Source organism: Saccopteryx bilineata, chromosome 5 (genome assembly GCF_036850765.1).
Source record: "Saccopteryx bilineata isolate mSacBil1 chromosome 5, mSacBil1_pri_phased_curated, whole genome shotgun sequence".
Taxonomy (NCBI): Eukaryota; Metazoa; Chordata; class Mammalia; order Chiroptera; family Emballonuridae; genus Saccopteryx; species Saccopteryx bilineata.
This window is the reverse complement of record NC_089494.1, coordinates 109,314,925-109,331,603: the sequence shown is the minus strand read 5'-3', so window position 1 is coordinate 109,331,603 and position 16,679 is coordinate 109,314,925.

Here is a 16,679-nt window from a genome sequence, read left to right as displayed (position 1 = left end):
TGGAAAACTTAAATAGACCTATAAGCAGGGAGGAAATAAAAACAACTATCAAAAACCTCCCCAAAACAAAACTCCAGGACCAAATGGGTACACCAATGAATTCAACCAAACATTCCAACATTTGGAACCTCTCCTTCTCAAAGACTTCCAAAAAAAATAAGGAGAAGCAATACTCCCCAACACATTTTATGAGGCCAGCATAACCCTCATACCCAAACCTAGCAAGGACAACACAAAAAAAGAAAACTACAGACCAATATCTCTAATGAATACAGATGTAAAAATCTTAAACAAAATAGTAGCAAATCAAATACAACAACACATTAAAAAATGATACATTACAATCAAGTGGGATTCATTTCAGGAGCACAAGGACAGTTCAACAAATGCAAATTGATCAAGGTAATACCCCACATCAACGAAACAAAGAACAAAAACCATATGATCCTATCAATAGATACAGAAAAAGCATTCGATAAAATACATCCCTTTAGCCTGACCTGTGGTGGTGCAGTGGATAAAGCGTCGACCTGGAAATGCTGAGGTCGCCAGTTCGAAACCCTGGGCTTGCCTGGTCAAGGCACATATGGGAGATGATGCTTCCAGCTCCTCTCCTTTTTCTCCCTCTCTGTCTCTCTCCTCTCTAAAAATGAATGAATAAATAAAATAAAATAAAAAATTAAAAAAAAAAAGGTACAGCATTTAAAAAAAATACATCCCTTTATGTTTAAAACACTCAATAAAATCAAAATAGAAGGAAAGTAACTCAACATAATAAGGCTATATATGACAAACCATCAGCTAATATCATACTAACTGGTGAAAATTGAAGGCTTTTCCTCTAAAATCCTGCCTACTCTCTCCATTCTTATTAAACATAGTTCTGAAAGTTTTAGCTAGAGCAATCAGGCAAGAGAAAGAAATAAAAGACATTTATATCAAGAAAGAAGAAGTAAAGGTATCAATTTTTGCAGATGACACAATCCTATACATAGAAAACCCCAAAAACTCCACCAAAAAAAACTATTAGAAACAATAAATTAATACAGTAAAATTGCAGGATACAAATCAATATACAAAGTCTACTATTTTTCTATATGCCAACAATAAAACTTCAGAAAACAAACTAAAAATAATTTATTTTTATAATTACAACAAAAAGTAAAGTGCTTAGGAATAAACTTAGCAAGGATGTGAAGGACCTCTGATCACAAAAATTAGGGCATCAGGGAATGTGCAGATACTCCAGTACTTTCAGCCTTTTATATAGTGCATTTTCACCAACAAAATAAAAGTTGGTTTTGCATCTCATTTGCAAACAATTATCTTTGACTTGTAGTTTGCTTTTCTAATGTTCTTGTTTAATAATAATAAAAAATCAAATGCTTCTTTTTTATCACTTTATATTTATTTTGAAATATCCCCTAATTTTTGTGAGCAGAAATACTGAAAATTACAAAACATTATTGAAAGAAATTTAAAAAGACACAAAGAAATTTAAAAATATTCCATGATCATGGATTGAAAGGATCAACATAGTTAAATTGGCCATATTACCCAAAGCAATATACAAATTTAATGCAATCTCATTCAAAATCCCAACATCATTCTTTAAAGATATAAAACAAAAAATTACCAGGTTTGTATGGAACCATAAATAAAAAAACCTTGATTAGCCAAAGCAATCCTGAGGAAAAGAATGAGGCTGGAGGTCTCACATTACCTGGTTTCAATTATACTATAGAGTCACAATAATCAAAACAGCATGGTATTGGCAAAAAAACCCAGACATACAGACTAATGAAACAGAATTAAGAACACAGAAATAAAACCACATACATATGGACAAATAATCTTTGACAAGGAGCCAAAAACACTCAATAGGGAAAAGAAAGCCTCTTGAATAAATGATGCTGGGAAAATTGGAAAACCACATGCAAAAGAATGAAATGACTACAATTTGTTATCTTGCACAAAAATTAATTCAAAATGGATCAAAGACCTAAATATAAGGTTTAAAACTATAAGTTACATGGAAGAAAACATAGGTAATAAGCTCATGGACCTTGGCTATAGAGAACAATAAATTTGATCCCATAGGCAAGGAAAGTAAAAGCAAAAATAAATGAATGAGACCAAATCAAACTAAAAGGCTGCTACACAGCAAAAGAAACTGACAACAACAACAAAAAAATAGGCAACCAACCAAATGGGAGATGATATTTGCAAGTGACAGCTCCGATAAGGGGTTAATATCCAAAATATATAAAGAACTCACAAAGCTCAGCAACAAACAAGCAAACAATCCAATTAAAAAATGGGAAGAGGACATGAACAGACACTTCTCCCAAAAGGACATACAAATGGCCAACAGGTATATGAAAAGGCATTCATCTTTAGAAAGCTAGCTATTAGAAAATGCAAATCAAAACTATGAGATACCACCTCACATCTATTAGATTGGCTGTTATCAACAAGACAGATAATAACAAGTGTTGGAGAGGTTGTGGAGAAAAAGAAACCTTCATTCACTGCTGGTGGGAATGTAAAGCGGTATAGCCACTATGGAAGACAGTATGGTGGTACCTCAACAATTAAGAATAGAACTACTACATGATTCAGCAATCCCTCTACTGGATAGCTATCCCTAAAACTCAAAAACATTGGTACATAATGATACATGCACCCTTATGTTGATCGCAGTATTATTCACAGTGGCCAAGACACGGAAACAACCAGTGTCCCTCAATAGAGGTTTGGATAAAGAAGATGTGGTGCATATATAAAATGGAATACTACTCAACCATAAGAAATGATGATATAGTGACTTTTACAAAAACATAAATGATCTTGAGAACATTCTACTGAGTGAAATAAGTAAATCAGAAAAAGCTAAGAACTGTATGATTTCACACAAAGGTGAAATATAAAACTAAGACTATGGACATAGATAAAAGTGAAGTGGTTACCAGGGGAAGGGGATGTGGGGGAGGGGAAAAGGACTTGAGTAAATGGGGAGGCAGGAGGGAATCAGGGGAAGGGTATAAAGAGGGACAAATATAAGGTGACAGAAAATAATTTGGCTTTGGGTGATGGGTATACAACATAATCAACAGTTCAAATGCTATAGAGATGTTCATCTGAAACCTATGTACTCTTATTGATCAATGTCACCCTATTAAAGACAATTTTCTAAATAAAATTTAAAAATTTTTAAAAAAAGCAGAGCAGACTAGCAATATATACTAATAATAAGTATCAAAGACCTATTTGTTTTGTTAAATACATTATTTTTTAAAACAATGGGCTTTTAAATTATTTCATTTTAACTGTCTGGTAAAGTTTTGTATTGAAATAGAAGTACAAATTTGTCCACAGGATTTAATCCCAGATCGCATGTGCTTGTGACTCCCAGCTGAAGGATACTACTAAGATGTACGGTCACTCTCCTCTTCTAATGACAGAAAATGTAGGAAATTTAACACTCAAAAAGCTGACTGTGAGTTGTTTCACTGACAAAAGCTTTGTGATCTTACAATGTTATTTTTACACAGAGATGGAAAATAGAGCTATGTAACTAACCACTAAGACTGGCTGTCAATCTCAACAAGCATGAGGATTACCTGGGAGCTTGCTAAAGCAACAAATGCAGGGTTCTGAAGCCCAGTTTTGAAGATTCTCTTTCAGACAAAATATGCGTTTTTAGAAAGTCCTCAAATAATTAGATGCAGGGGCTCATGGACTGCATTAAACCCTGCATGGTTTGACATGAGAATGCTAAAGGGGCGGTGAGAAATTAGTTGCCATCACACAGACTGGTTGCCCATTCTCCCACCCACCCAGCAATCCATTAATTCATTCATGCAACAGATGTTTGCTGAGCACAGACAGCATGCTTATCACTGAATTCTCAAAGGTGGTTATGGCAGGGAGTCTTGCAGTTGAAAGAAAAACACATTAATAGAATTCTCTTTAGATTCTTTTTTGTTTTAGCTTTATTAAGGTAGAATTGATAAATAAAACTGTTATATTTAAAGTGTTCAGGCCCTGAATGGTTGTCTCAGTGGTAGAGCATTGGCCCGGTGTGTGGATGTCCTGGGTTTAATTCCTGGTCAGGGCACACAGGAGAAGTGCCCATCTGCTTCTTTACCCCTCCACTGCCCCTTCTCTCTCTCTTCCTCTCTTCCCTTCCTGCAGCCATGGCTCAATTGGAGTGAGTTGGCCTCAGGCACTGAGGATAGATTCATGGCCTCCACTTCAGGTGCTAAAAAAAAATGGCTCCAGTTGCAAAGGAGGAATTGCCCCAGATGGGCATAACATTACCCCCTAGTGGGCTTGCATGGTAGATCTTGGTTGGAACACATGTGGGAGTCTATTTCTGCCTCCCAGCCTTTCACTAAATACATACATACATACATACATACATAAAGTGTATCATCATGATAATTTGGTGCACATATACAAGATTAGACAAAGTAGGTTTACAGTTGTGACTATGCAAAACAGTTTATTCGTGTATTAGTATGTACTAATTATAGTGTTACTTTCCATTTGAACAACTGTAAACCCACTTTTGTCCCACCCAGTATACTGTGAAAGAAATCTTCCATCCAGGGATTAACACACCCAACACCTCATTTTTTATTTTTTTTACTTATTTGGCTGAGAACATTTAAGTTTACTCTCTCAGCAAATATCCATTATACAATATAGTGTTATCAATTGTAGTTATCATGGTGTAAATTAGATGTTCAGAATTTATTAATCTCATGGTTGAAAGAAAGTTTGTACCATTTTACCAACCTTTCACTCTCAGCCCTTGATAACAAATTTTCTAATCTGTTTCCATGAATTTGACTTTTTTTTAGGTTCCACATATACCTGATGCCAAGCAGTTTTTGTCATTCTCTTCTCTGGAGTATTTCTCTTAGCATAATGCCCTCAAGGAACACCCATATTGTCACAAACCACTGCAAGGTTTTCTCTTTTTTTGATGACTGAATAATATTTTCTGTATGTATGTGTGTGCATGCATGCATGTAATATACAAACACTTGGGTATTTTTCCATATCTGGGCTATAGAAAATGGAGATGCAAAGGGCATAAACCACAGATATCATCTTTACTGTCCTGTTTTCACTTACTTTAAATACACTGCTCACAAAAATTAGGGAATATTTCAAAATGAATATGAAGCAATAAAAAAAGAAGCATTTGATTTTTTTTGTATTAAGTAAAAACATCATAAAATCATAAAAAAAGCAAACAAGTCAAAGAAAGTTTGATTATGCAAATGAGATGCAAACTCAATTATCTTGATTGAGCAGCAAGTGACATATTGGTGGGGGTGAACAGAAGCATGTCAAACTGGACGAGAGTGTCACACATTGACTGCTCAATAGAGTGAATGGTCACCTGAGATGGCCAAAACACACCGACAGTGATGGGGCAGGACAGGATCAGATTGTCCAGCAGCTCTTGTGGGATCCTCTGCCACTGTTGCTCCAGGACAACCTCCAGCTCAAGAAGTGCTGTGGGAGGCATTGGATGTCGTGTCAGACATCTTCCCAGTGCCTCTTCAGCATGTTCAACGGGATTCAGGTCTGGAGAATGTGAAGGCCAGTCCATGCGTTCGATTCCTGTCTCCTGAAGCATGTTGTTGATAAGATGCACACAGTAAGGCCTTGCATTATTGTCCATGAAAAGAAAGTTGTTTCCAACTGCTCCAGCATAGGGTACCACTATAAGGTGCAGGACTTCATCTTTATATCTGACAGCAGTCAGAGATTTGTTTCTGATAATATGGTCCATATGACCACCAATGCTGATGCCAGCCCACACCATGATTCCACCACAACTGAAGGAGTCTCTTTCTTACATAAAACATGGATTCTCCCATGTTCCTCGTTCATGCCATATCAGGACATGATGATTGTCAGGCTGCAGACTGAACTGTGACTCATCAGAGAAGAGGACAGTTGAACACTCATCATGGGCCCAATGATGATGCTCATCAGCCCATCTTCTACAGGTTCTATGGTGTTCAGCAGATAATGAAATGCATACCATTGGTCACCAGGCATACAGTCCAACATGATGGGGCTGATTTCATATGGTCTGGGTGCATATCCATCATCTAGTGGCAGCAAGAAACTGTCCCTGCAGCTCTGCTGCATTGCTGAACCTGTTCTTTCATGCCAATAGGGTCAAGTAGCAGTCATCTCTTGCTTTTGTGGCAGATGGGTGACCCTGCCCTCATCTTCTTCATACTGTGTCAGTCTCTTGAAAGTGATTCCACAGTCTGCTGATAATGCTTGGGATGTTCCAAGCGCTGTTGCCACTGTCATCTGTGTTTGACCAGCTTCAAGACATCCTATGGCTCTCCAGGCTTTGCATTTGGGCAAATCATGCTGCAGGGGCATTGCAAGGGCTGGGAAATTGCAGGATGTGCACTTTCAAGATTAGAGAACGTGCAGATACTCTAGTACAGTACTTTCAGCCTTTTGCATAGTGCATTTTCACCAATGAAATAAAAGTTGATTTTTCATCTCATTTGCGTAATTGAACAACTTTCTTTGACTTTCCATTTGCTTTTCTAATGTTCTTGTTTAATTAAAAAAATCAAATACTCCTTTTTTTATTGCTTTATAATAATTTTGAAATATCCTCTGTTGGGGTCCAACCACAACAAGTATATACCAGGGTCCCGAATGGGAAAAGGTATAGAATTGAAATAAACAGGGACTTAAACCCATATATATATATGGGCTCAGGAGGATGCCATGGCAAAAATTTCTATTGTTTCTTAGCCATAAAACCCCGCGATCCCAGAAGCACATCCACTTTTATTCATAGAAAAAGAGTGGTCCATCAGTAATTCAATTAAGTTTCCAAGGCAACTCAAAGACAACCCCCACCATACCATCCAAATCTACTTTACACTAATAATAAACCAGCTTCCAGCCTCCTCCGGAGAACATGGGTGAGACAAATGAGAATCAGGTGTAGCTCTTTGTTAACTAGACAAATGAGGTGGGGTTTGGGCCCAGCACCTCTGTCCAGATTGCAAAAATACACTGTTTATTTATTCAGTCCCCAACAATCCTCTAATTTTTGCCTGACCTATGGTGGTGCAGTGGATCAAGCTTTGACCTGGAAACATTAAGGCCACCGGTTCAACACCCTGGGCTTGCCCGGTCAAGGCACATATGGGAGTTGACGTTTCCTGCTCCTCCCCCCTTCTCTCCCTCTTTCTCTCTCTTTCTCTCTCTCTCTCTCTCTCTCTCTCTGTCTCTCTCTCTGTCTTTGTGTCTCTTTTCTCTAAAAAAAATGAATGAATAAATAAATAAATAAATAAAGAAATATCCTTTAATTTTTGTAAGCAGTGTAAATACCCAAATATGAGATGGGTGTATTCTATGAAAGTTCTATTTTTAACTTTTTGAGGAGCTTCTTTACTGCTTTGCATAGTGGCTTAAACTGATTTATATATCCACTGCCCAAGGGTTCCTTTTTCTCCATGTTCTTACCCTCACTTCTTGTCTCTTGTCTTGAGAATGAATTTTTAAGCATTTTGAAAACAGGAAAAAAAAACTTCTGCTTTTTAGAGCAGAACACCTCAGAAATGGCACTTCACAAATATTTCTTCTAATACTAAAGAGCCTGAAATCAAGGCAGAACCATGGGAAAAGCCAGTCCTTTCTGGTAGAAAGGATCCCGCCTCTCACGCTTTATCCTTCATTTAGCCTATGCACACACACGTACACACATACATTTTTCTAGGGTTAGTTTTCTTTGTATAATTTATATGTATGACCATTTGCCTGGGTTTCAGAGAGTGCCTAGAGTGGGCAACAAGCAAGCAGTCTGCTTTTAATAAATCTCAGCATTTTGACGTATTAAATGTCACAGAGATTCAAGTTGGACAAGCTTTGCTGCAAAGCTATTATGACAACCCAAAATACTGAATAAGTACTACTTTAGGATTTTTGTATCGTGTGTATGAACTGAGTCAGCCTGAAATGTCTTAACCTTAGCCAGACATTCTAGTATAATGCTGAAAGACAATCAGATATGTTGGTATTAGGTAGCAAAAGCCTTGGTTTCTTCTGATAAAGAATTTATATTTGGTTCCAGACTAAAGTAAATATGCTTAGGATCCTGGTTACACTTTAAAATTAATTTCCCTTTTAATTCTCTGACCCAAGTTTAACATTTGGGGATTTATTCATCCCCTGCTTGTCATAAATCAGATCCATAAAGAAATAAGCAAAGTTCAGATGATGAAGCATGGCTTTAATTAAAACCACCTTTCTCAGTACATGTCAAGGCTGTCCTTGTGGAACCAGCAGTTTTGAAAATGTACTTTCCCAATTTAAGGAAAGGCCCTCTGGACTACAAGAAGAGTTCTACTGAGTTCTGTATAATGTATTGATTTTTTTCAAGTGCTGAACATTTTATTGAGTGTCAACTGTTTACTCATTTCATTATTCCCATTATTCTACCTGTACAATAAGAAATTTAAAATGTCAAAAATATTATTACAGGTAATTCTTAAAAATGATGGAAACTGACAAATGCAAAGCAAATTTGGCATGATTGTTTTTTATTATTCTTTATTACAGAAGAACCTCTCACACCCTACCTCCAGATCCACCCACTCTGTCACACCACACCTTTATAAAGTAACATCTGATATCAATGCCGATCTCACCACAATCCTCCAACAGCAGTATGATAAAGGGGTTTTGTTTTTCAGACTCCAGCCCAGTTCTGCTAGGTCACACTTTTACTATCTTTTTACTTCTGGAAAATGCATTTATAATATCCTCTTTAAAATAAGTTACAAGGTGAGAGTGAGTTTTTGAGTATGAAAATACTATTATTGAAAAGATGATTATTTTAAAAGAAATTATTAGACAAATGAATCACTACAAGCACAGTATTTAATTAACCATAAGTCATGTAAACAGTCAGTTCTAAAGAGCAGCGGTTGCATTTGGGCTAGTGACCAATAATGACTCACTTTTCCTGGGAATGACATTGAAGGAGAAAGAGTGAAAATAGTTTCTGAAGAATTTGTTCTTCTAAGTCTGTTTGAGGCATCGGCTTAAAGAATCAGGTCGGTGGGGAGAGGGAATCACTATTCTTAAAGTTGCTTGACAACCAGCATTTCTTAAACTAACTCTGCAATATCAATCCTGAGATACTCGGTGAGAAAAAGTTTTATGACCAAAGATAACTGAGGAGCTTTGTACTGTAGTATCCTCTCTAATATTTCCAAGGAACCTCGGTATCGCCAAGGTTCAGAAGTCTTGCTGTAGAGAGCCGTTGAATTTCGCTTAAACTACAGTTCCCTGGAATTATTCCCAGGAAATATACTAGTTTAAGGAGTAAGGAGGGTTAAAATCTCCAGAAAGTGTTCTGATCTCCATCCAGATGTCTTGAACATCTGGATACTGAGCTGAGTTTCCACCTTTGGATGATATTCAGTCCTCATGCAAATAGGTCAGAGCAATGCTAAAAATAAACAGCAAGATCTACATAGGCTGATAAAACATTCTGTATATTATTCTTTGGTTACACATTTTTGGTTTTTATGAAATTCCTTTGGGAGGGGACACAAAATACTGTTTTTCAAACACAAGTATTTCCTGTTACTTTTTCATGCACTTCTCCAAGTTACCATTCATTCCCTGCTTCCACCATTCTTCTTTCCAGGAGTTCTCAGAAATAGAACAGATGGCTTGGAGAAGGCTATAGAGTAAATCCTACTAAAACAGAACAGGACTAAAACCTCCCAAGAAGCAATCCATGGCTGCTAGAGAAGTTTCGTGTTTGGGTGAAGGAGATCAGAATTATTGATGTGGAAGCCCAAAGAACTCCCAAACTGCTTGATATTCTTTTCCGTAGTGATGAGAAGGGTTTTATACAGTGTCTGAGCTTTCAAACCTGAATATAGTTTTTAAAATTAAGCAAGAAAGGGCATGCCTTTCAGCCCCCAGAATTAAAATTTTACACATTCCTCAAGCTAAATCAGTACTGCCACGCATCCTAAAAGTTTCATTCTGTCTATTAGAGTCCCACTTCCTGCCAGACTGTTCTGTCTGGACCTTAACAGAAGGATACCAGAATGAGAATATTCAGAGACTTCAAGACTGAAAATAAAATCTGTTCTAAACTCAGTGGTGCCTCTAAGTTGCTTTATCTTGAGGCAGTCACTGTAGCTCTTGAGGCCTTAGTTTCCTCATCTAGAAGGGCGTGAGAGAATGCTATCGAATGATTATGCATTTGTTATACAGTAAATGTGTTCTTAACTGTCTTGCATGTAATCAGCTTGTGGGATAAATTTACACTCTCTATTAGCTCTAGACAAAGTATAGTTGGATTCTTCCAGCAAGCTCTAGCACACCAAGAACATCCAAGAACTCAAGCCCCATGCGTGACTATCTACTAAATTCCACTTGTTTATAAACCCATTTATGCCAGTTGTGATTATGACAACAATTACAGCCTTTAATTTTCACCTTATACTAGTGAATGCAAAGACAAATTGTTTCTTAAAAACTAAGTTAAATGCTTAGATAAATCTCCACAGTAAAATAAAGATGAAATCCTAAAACTATTGTTCAAATACGTGTAAGAACTGTAAAAATTTTGGTGTAAAATATAAAAATTTCACAGGAATACTTTACTGAAATGTCTTCAGGTTCCATTGGAAATAGTTGGACTTATAATAAGTTGCAAAAAAATAGTAAAATATTCCCCAGTTCCTTTCACTCAGCTCCCTAATAATAATAACTTACATAGTCGTTGTATAGTGTCAAAACCAGAAAACTGATGTTGGTGTAATATTAACTCCAGGTCCACTTTATAATCCAAATTATAAATGAGAAAGGATTCATATGGATATTGTAGATACAATGAAGAATAAGTGGAATTCCAACCAACAAATCCCTGGCTATAATCAAAAGATAATTTGTATGTCAAAAAAATGATCAGAACTGAAAGTTTTAGAGCAAGTGATGAGTAACTTATATTTTGAAAATAAAAAGGCATAATATCTGTTATCTAAATAGCACTGTCAAGGAGAAGTTTTAGAGTAGTCTACTTGATTTGTGACATATGGAAAAAAGTTAAATGATTAATAAAGATTATATGTTTGGGAGTGAAATTATTAATAATACAAAAATTATGTTGCAAAGGACAGAGACAAATGGATCTAAAATGAGGAAAATGAAAAAGGGTAAGAGATAAGGGATCAATATTATAGCAAAAAAAATGCTAATACAGTATATAAAGATACACAAGAATTAGTTTTTTAAAATAGAATTATTAAGGTGACACTGGTTGACATAATTATACAGGTTTCAGGTGTCCAGTTCTACAGCACATCTTTGTACACCACATATTGTGTTCACCTCCCTCTGAAGTTAAGTCTTTGTCCATCGCCATTTATACCCCCATACCCTCCTCCATGGCCCTCAAATCACCACCCTGTTGTCCATGTCTATGAGTTTTTCTTTATTTTTGTCCTGTTTTGCTCATTCTCATTACCTCTCTCACCCAGCTTCACCCACCCACCATTCATAGCTGATAGCTTGTTTTCTATTTAGGAATCTGTCTCTATTTTGCTTGTTAGTACATTTTGTTCATTAGTTTCCACAAATGAGTGAAATCATGTGGTACTTGTCTTTCTCTGACTGGCTTATTTCACTTAGCATAATGCTTTCCAGGTCCATCCATGCTGTTGCAAAAGATAAGATTTCCTTCATTTTTATGACCATATAGTATTTCATTGTGTAAATGTACAAAAATTTTTTTATCCATTCATCTATTGATGAGCACTTGGGATGTTTTCAGATATTGTCAACTGTAAATAATTCTGCAATGAACATTGGGGTATATATGTTCTTTTGAATTAGTATTTCAGAATTGTTGGAATATAGTCCCAGAAGTTGAATTCCTGCATGAAAAAGCAGTTCCATTTTTAATTTTTTGAGATAACACCATACAGCTTTCCATATTGGTTGTACCAATCTGCATTCCCACCAACAGTGAAGGAGAAGTCCCTTTTCTCCACACCCTCACCAACACGTGTTTACTGATTTGTTGATGATAGCCATTCTGACAAGGGTGGTTTTAATTTGCATTTCTTTGATGATTAGTGATATTGAACATCTTTGTATATGTCTATTGGCCATCTTTATGTTCCTTTTAGAAAAGTGTCTATTCAGGTCTTTGCCCATTTTCTAATTGGATTGTTTTTGGGGGGATGTTGAGTTTTATAAGTTTTTTATATATTTTGAATATTAATCCCTTATCAGATATATCAGCAAATATGTTCTTCTATTCAGTGGGTTGTCTTTTCATTTTGTTAATGGTTTCCTTTGATGAACAAAACACTTAGTTTACTGTAGTCCCATTTGTTTGTTTCCCTTGCTTGAGGAGCTACATCAGAAAATATACTGCTAGAATTTGACCCCACACACCAGGGAAGTAAAGGCAAAATGAATGGATAAGACTATATAAAACTAAAAAACTTCACAGCAAAAGAAACTGACAGCAAAGTAAAAAGGCAGCCAACAAAATGGGAGATGATATTCATAAACAATAGCTCTGATAAGGGGTTAATATGTAAAATATATAAAGAATTCACAAAGCTCAGCAACAAACAGTCCAATTTAAAAATGAGGAGAGGACCTGAACAGACACTTCTCCCATAAAGACATACAAACAACAAATAGATATATGAAAAGATGCTCATCTTTATTAGCATTAGGGAAATGCAAATTAAAACTACAATGAAATAGCACCTCACACTTGTTAGACTGGCTATTATCAACAAAACAGGTAATAACAATTGTTGGAGAGGCTGTGGAAGAAAAGGAACCCTCATTCACTGCTGGTGAGAATGTAAATAGTTCAGCCACTATGGAAGACAGTATGGCAGTTCCTCAAAAAATTAAGAACGGGCCCTGGTTGGTTGGCTCAGCGGTAGAGCGTCGGCCTAGCGTGCGGAGGACCCGGGTTTGATTCCCGGCCAGGGCACACAGGAGAAGCGCCCATTTGCTTCTCCGCCCCTCTGCCACGCCTTCCTCTCTGTCTCTCTCTTCCCCTCCCGCAGCCAAGGCTCCATTGGAGCAAAGATGGCCCGGGCGCTGGGGATGGCTCTGTGGCCTCTGCCTCAGGCACTAGAGTGGCTCTGGTCGCAACATGGCGATGCCCAGGATGGGCAGAGCATCCCCCCTGGTGGGCAGAGCATCGCCCCTGGTGGGCGTGCCAGGTGGATCCCAGTCGGGCGCATGCGGGAGTCTGTCTGACTGTCTCTCCCTGTTTCCAGCTTAAGAAAAATGAAAAAAAAAAAATTAAGAACGGAACTACCATATAGCCCAGCAATCCTTCTACTAGGTATCTACCCAAAGAACTCAAAACAAAAACATTTGTATGCAAAGTTATATGGAAAGCCATGTTGATCACAGCATTATTTACAGTGCCATGACATGGAAACAACCAAAGTGTCCCTCAACAGAGGATTGGAACAAAAGGTGTGTTACAAACCATAAGAATACTATTCAGCTGTAAAAAATAATGATATATTGCCATTTGTGACAACATGGATGGACCTTGAGGATATTATGCAAGTGAAATAATTAAATCAGAAAAAGCTAAGAACTGTATGATTTTACACTTAGGTGGGATATAACATAGAGACTCATAGATATAGACAAAAGTGACGTGGTTACATGAGAAAAGAGGTTGAGGAGAGGAGAGTAAAGAGGACCAAATATTTGATGACAAACAATGATATGACTTTGGGTGATGGGCACACAATGCAACCAACTGTTTAAATGTTATAGAGATGTTTACCTGAAACCTATGGACCTATGGTTTCTATGGACCAATGTCACCCCAATAAATTTAATTTATCAACAAATTAAATAAAAAGTCCATTTTTTCAGATAAAAGTATTGCTAACCCAGCTTTTTCTTTTTCATTTCCATTTGCATGAAATACCTTTTTCCATATAAATAGACTTTTAGTTTATTTACATGTTTTTTTCTGAGGTGGGTCTCTGGTAGACAGTATATACATATCTTGCTTTCTTACCCATTCAACCACCCTTTGTCTTTTCATTGGAGCATTTAAGCCATTTACATGTAAAATTATTATTATTCCCATTTTATTTTGTTCTTTGTTTTATAATTGTATTATAATTATTCAAGCAGGCCTTTTAATATTTTTTGTAATATTGGTTTGGTAGTAACAGACTTTTTTTGCTTTTTCTTGTCTAGGATGCTCTTTATTTCTCCTTCAATTTTAAGTAATAACCTTGCTGGTTAAAATAGTTTGGGTTGTAGGTTCTTGTTTTCATTACTTTGATATTTTATGCCAATCCCTTCTGGCTTGGAATGTTTCTGTTGAGAAATCAGCTGACAGCCTTATGGGAGCTCCTTTGTAGGCAACTAACTGCTTTTTTCTTACTTCTTTTAAGACTCTCTGTCTTTAAGCTTTGCCGTTTTCATTATGATGTGCCTTGGTGTGGGCCTCTTTGGGTCCGTCTCCTTGACACTCTCTGCACTTCCTGAATTTGTATATCTTTTTCCTTCATCAGATTATGAAAATTTTCAGTAATAGTTTCTTCAAATAGATTCTCAATCCCTTACTCTCTCTCTTCTGCTCTGATACCCCTATGATAAGGATGCCATTATGCTTCATGTTGTCCCAAAGGTTAGTTAAACTATCCTTATTATCTTTAATTCTTTTTTCTTCTTACTGCTCGATGAGGGTTTTTTCCTACCTTGTCTTCAAAATCCCTGTTTTGATCTTCTGCTTCATTCAACCTACCATTTATTCTTTCCAGTGTATTCTTGGTATCAGACTGCATTCTTCATTTTTTAAATTATTTATTTATTTATTCATTTTAGAGAGGAGAGGGAGAGAGAGAGAGAGAGAGAGAGAGAGAGAGAGAGAAGAGGGGAGGATCTGGAAGCATCAACTCCCATATGTGCCTTGACCAGGCAAGCCCAGGGTTTTGAACCAGCGACCTCAGCATTTCCAGGTCGACGCTTTATCCACTGCACCATCATAGGTCAGGCTGTATTCTTCATTTATGACTAGTTCCTTTTTATGGTTTCCATGTTCATTTTTTATACTTGATATCTCTTTGTTGAAGTTATCACTTTGTTCATTGAGCATTTGTACAACCATAATTTTAAACTCTATATTTAATAAATTGCTTATCTCTATTTCATTTAGCTCTTTTCCTGGAGGTTTCTACTGTTTTGTCATTTCTGTTTCTTTGCATTTTGGCTGCCTCTTTGTGTCTGTTTCTAAGTATTAGATAGATCTTCTATGATGTCCAGTTTTCATGGGGTGGTCTTATGAGGTAGGTGTTCTATTGGGTTCAGTGGTACAATCTCCTTGATCACCAAGCTGGATGCTCCAGAAATGTCCCTTGTATGGGTTATGTAGGCCATCTTATTATAACTGAGTCTTGATTATTATTGGCCCATTCTTGCATGGGATTGACCCTCTGGCTGGCTGATTTTGAGGCTGTACCTTGACCAAAGTGTGTGAGCTGTTGTGCAGTTGCTGATCACAGGAAGCAGAATTTTGGTGCCTGGTTTGGTTTCTGTGAATGTGCCGCTTGTGAAGCTAATTGGATCCTGTTCTTATGTTTTCTGACTGGCCACTGGCTCTGTTGATTCTAGGCCTCTTTGGAGGGAATCTGGTGCAGCCCAATATAAGATACTGTCTATGACCAGCTCTCAGCAACCTGTTTGGAGCTACAAGCGATTCACAGTTTGTGACTCCCTCTGCTGGGTGTAGGTGCACACCGATAAGACCAAGCTGCACACCAAGGCTGGATTTTTACCAACACTGGGTACAGGAGCCAGTCAGCAAAAGTCCCAAGGCATCTTGAGATCCACCTCCAGCTTCCACCACCCATTGGATGCCTTTTATGCTTACTCACTGAAAAAAGCCTCTGGTAGAGATGAGAAGATGGGGTTAGTGGATCTCCCCTGAGGAGAATGTGCCAGTCAGGCTTTAGAGAAGGTGGTGGGTGTGGATCCTACCCCAGAGCCACAGGTCTTAGTCTGTTCCATATTTCCCCCCAACCTCAGCAGGGCAGAACCACTAAGTATCAGTGGATGGGGTTTCTGGAGCCCTGAGGGTGGGTACGCTGGCAGTCAGGAGGGTGGTTCCACTGAATCTCCTGTGAGAGGGAAGTTCCAGTCAGACTCACAGGTAAGTAAGGTGAATGACCCCCTCCTTAAAGACAGACAACTGAATCACTGTCACCCCCTGAGTCTGTCCAGACCTCTACTCTCTGGCCAAGGCTCATGACTCTTCAGCAGGGCCTTATCTCCACAGGGTAGAGTGAACAGAGTCCAGTTGCTTTCCCCAGGCTGATGCTGTACAAAGGGGAGTGCTTCACCTAAAAATAATGCCAACTGTAGTATCGTAGAATGACTCAGCACAGGGATCCCCAACCCCTGCCTACTCCCAGAATTTCAAAAACCCCTGACTCTTTACACAACTCTAGACTGCTCAGCCCTTCTTTTGATGAAGCCCAGGATAAGTGGCTGCAAACAAAATTTTGTGCATTGACCCTTTAAAAGGGTGTTCATATCTCTATGGACTCTTGTCTCTTTCTGTCATACAGAAATTTCAC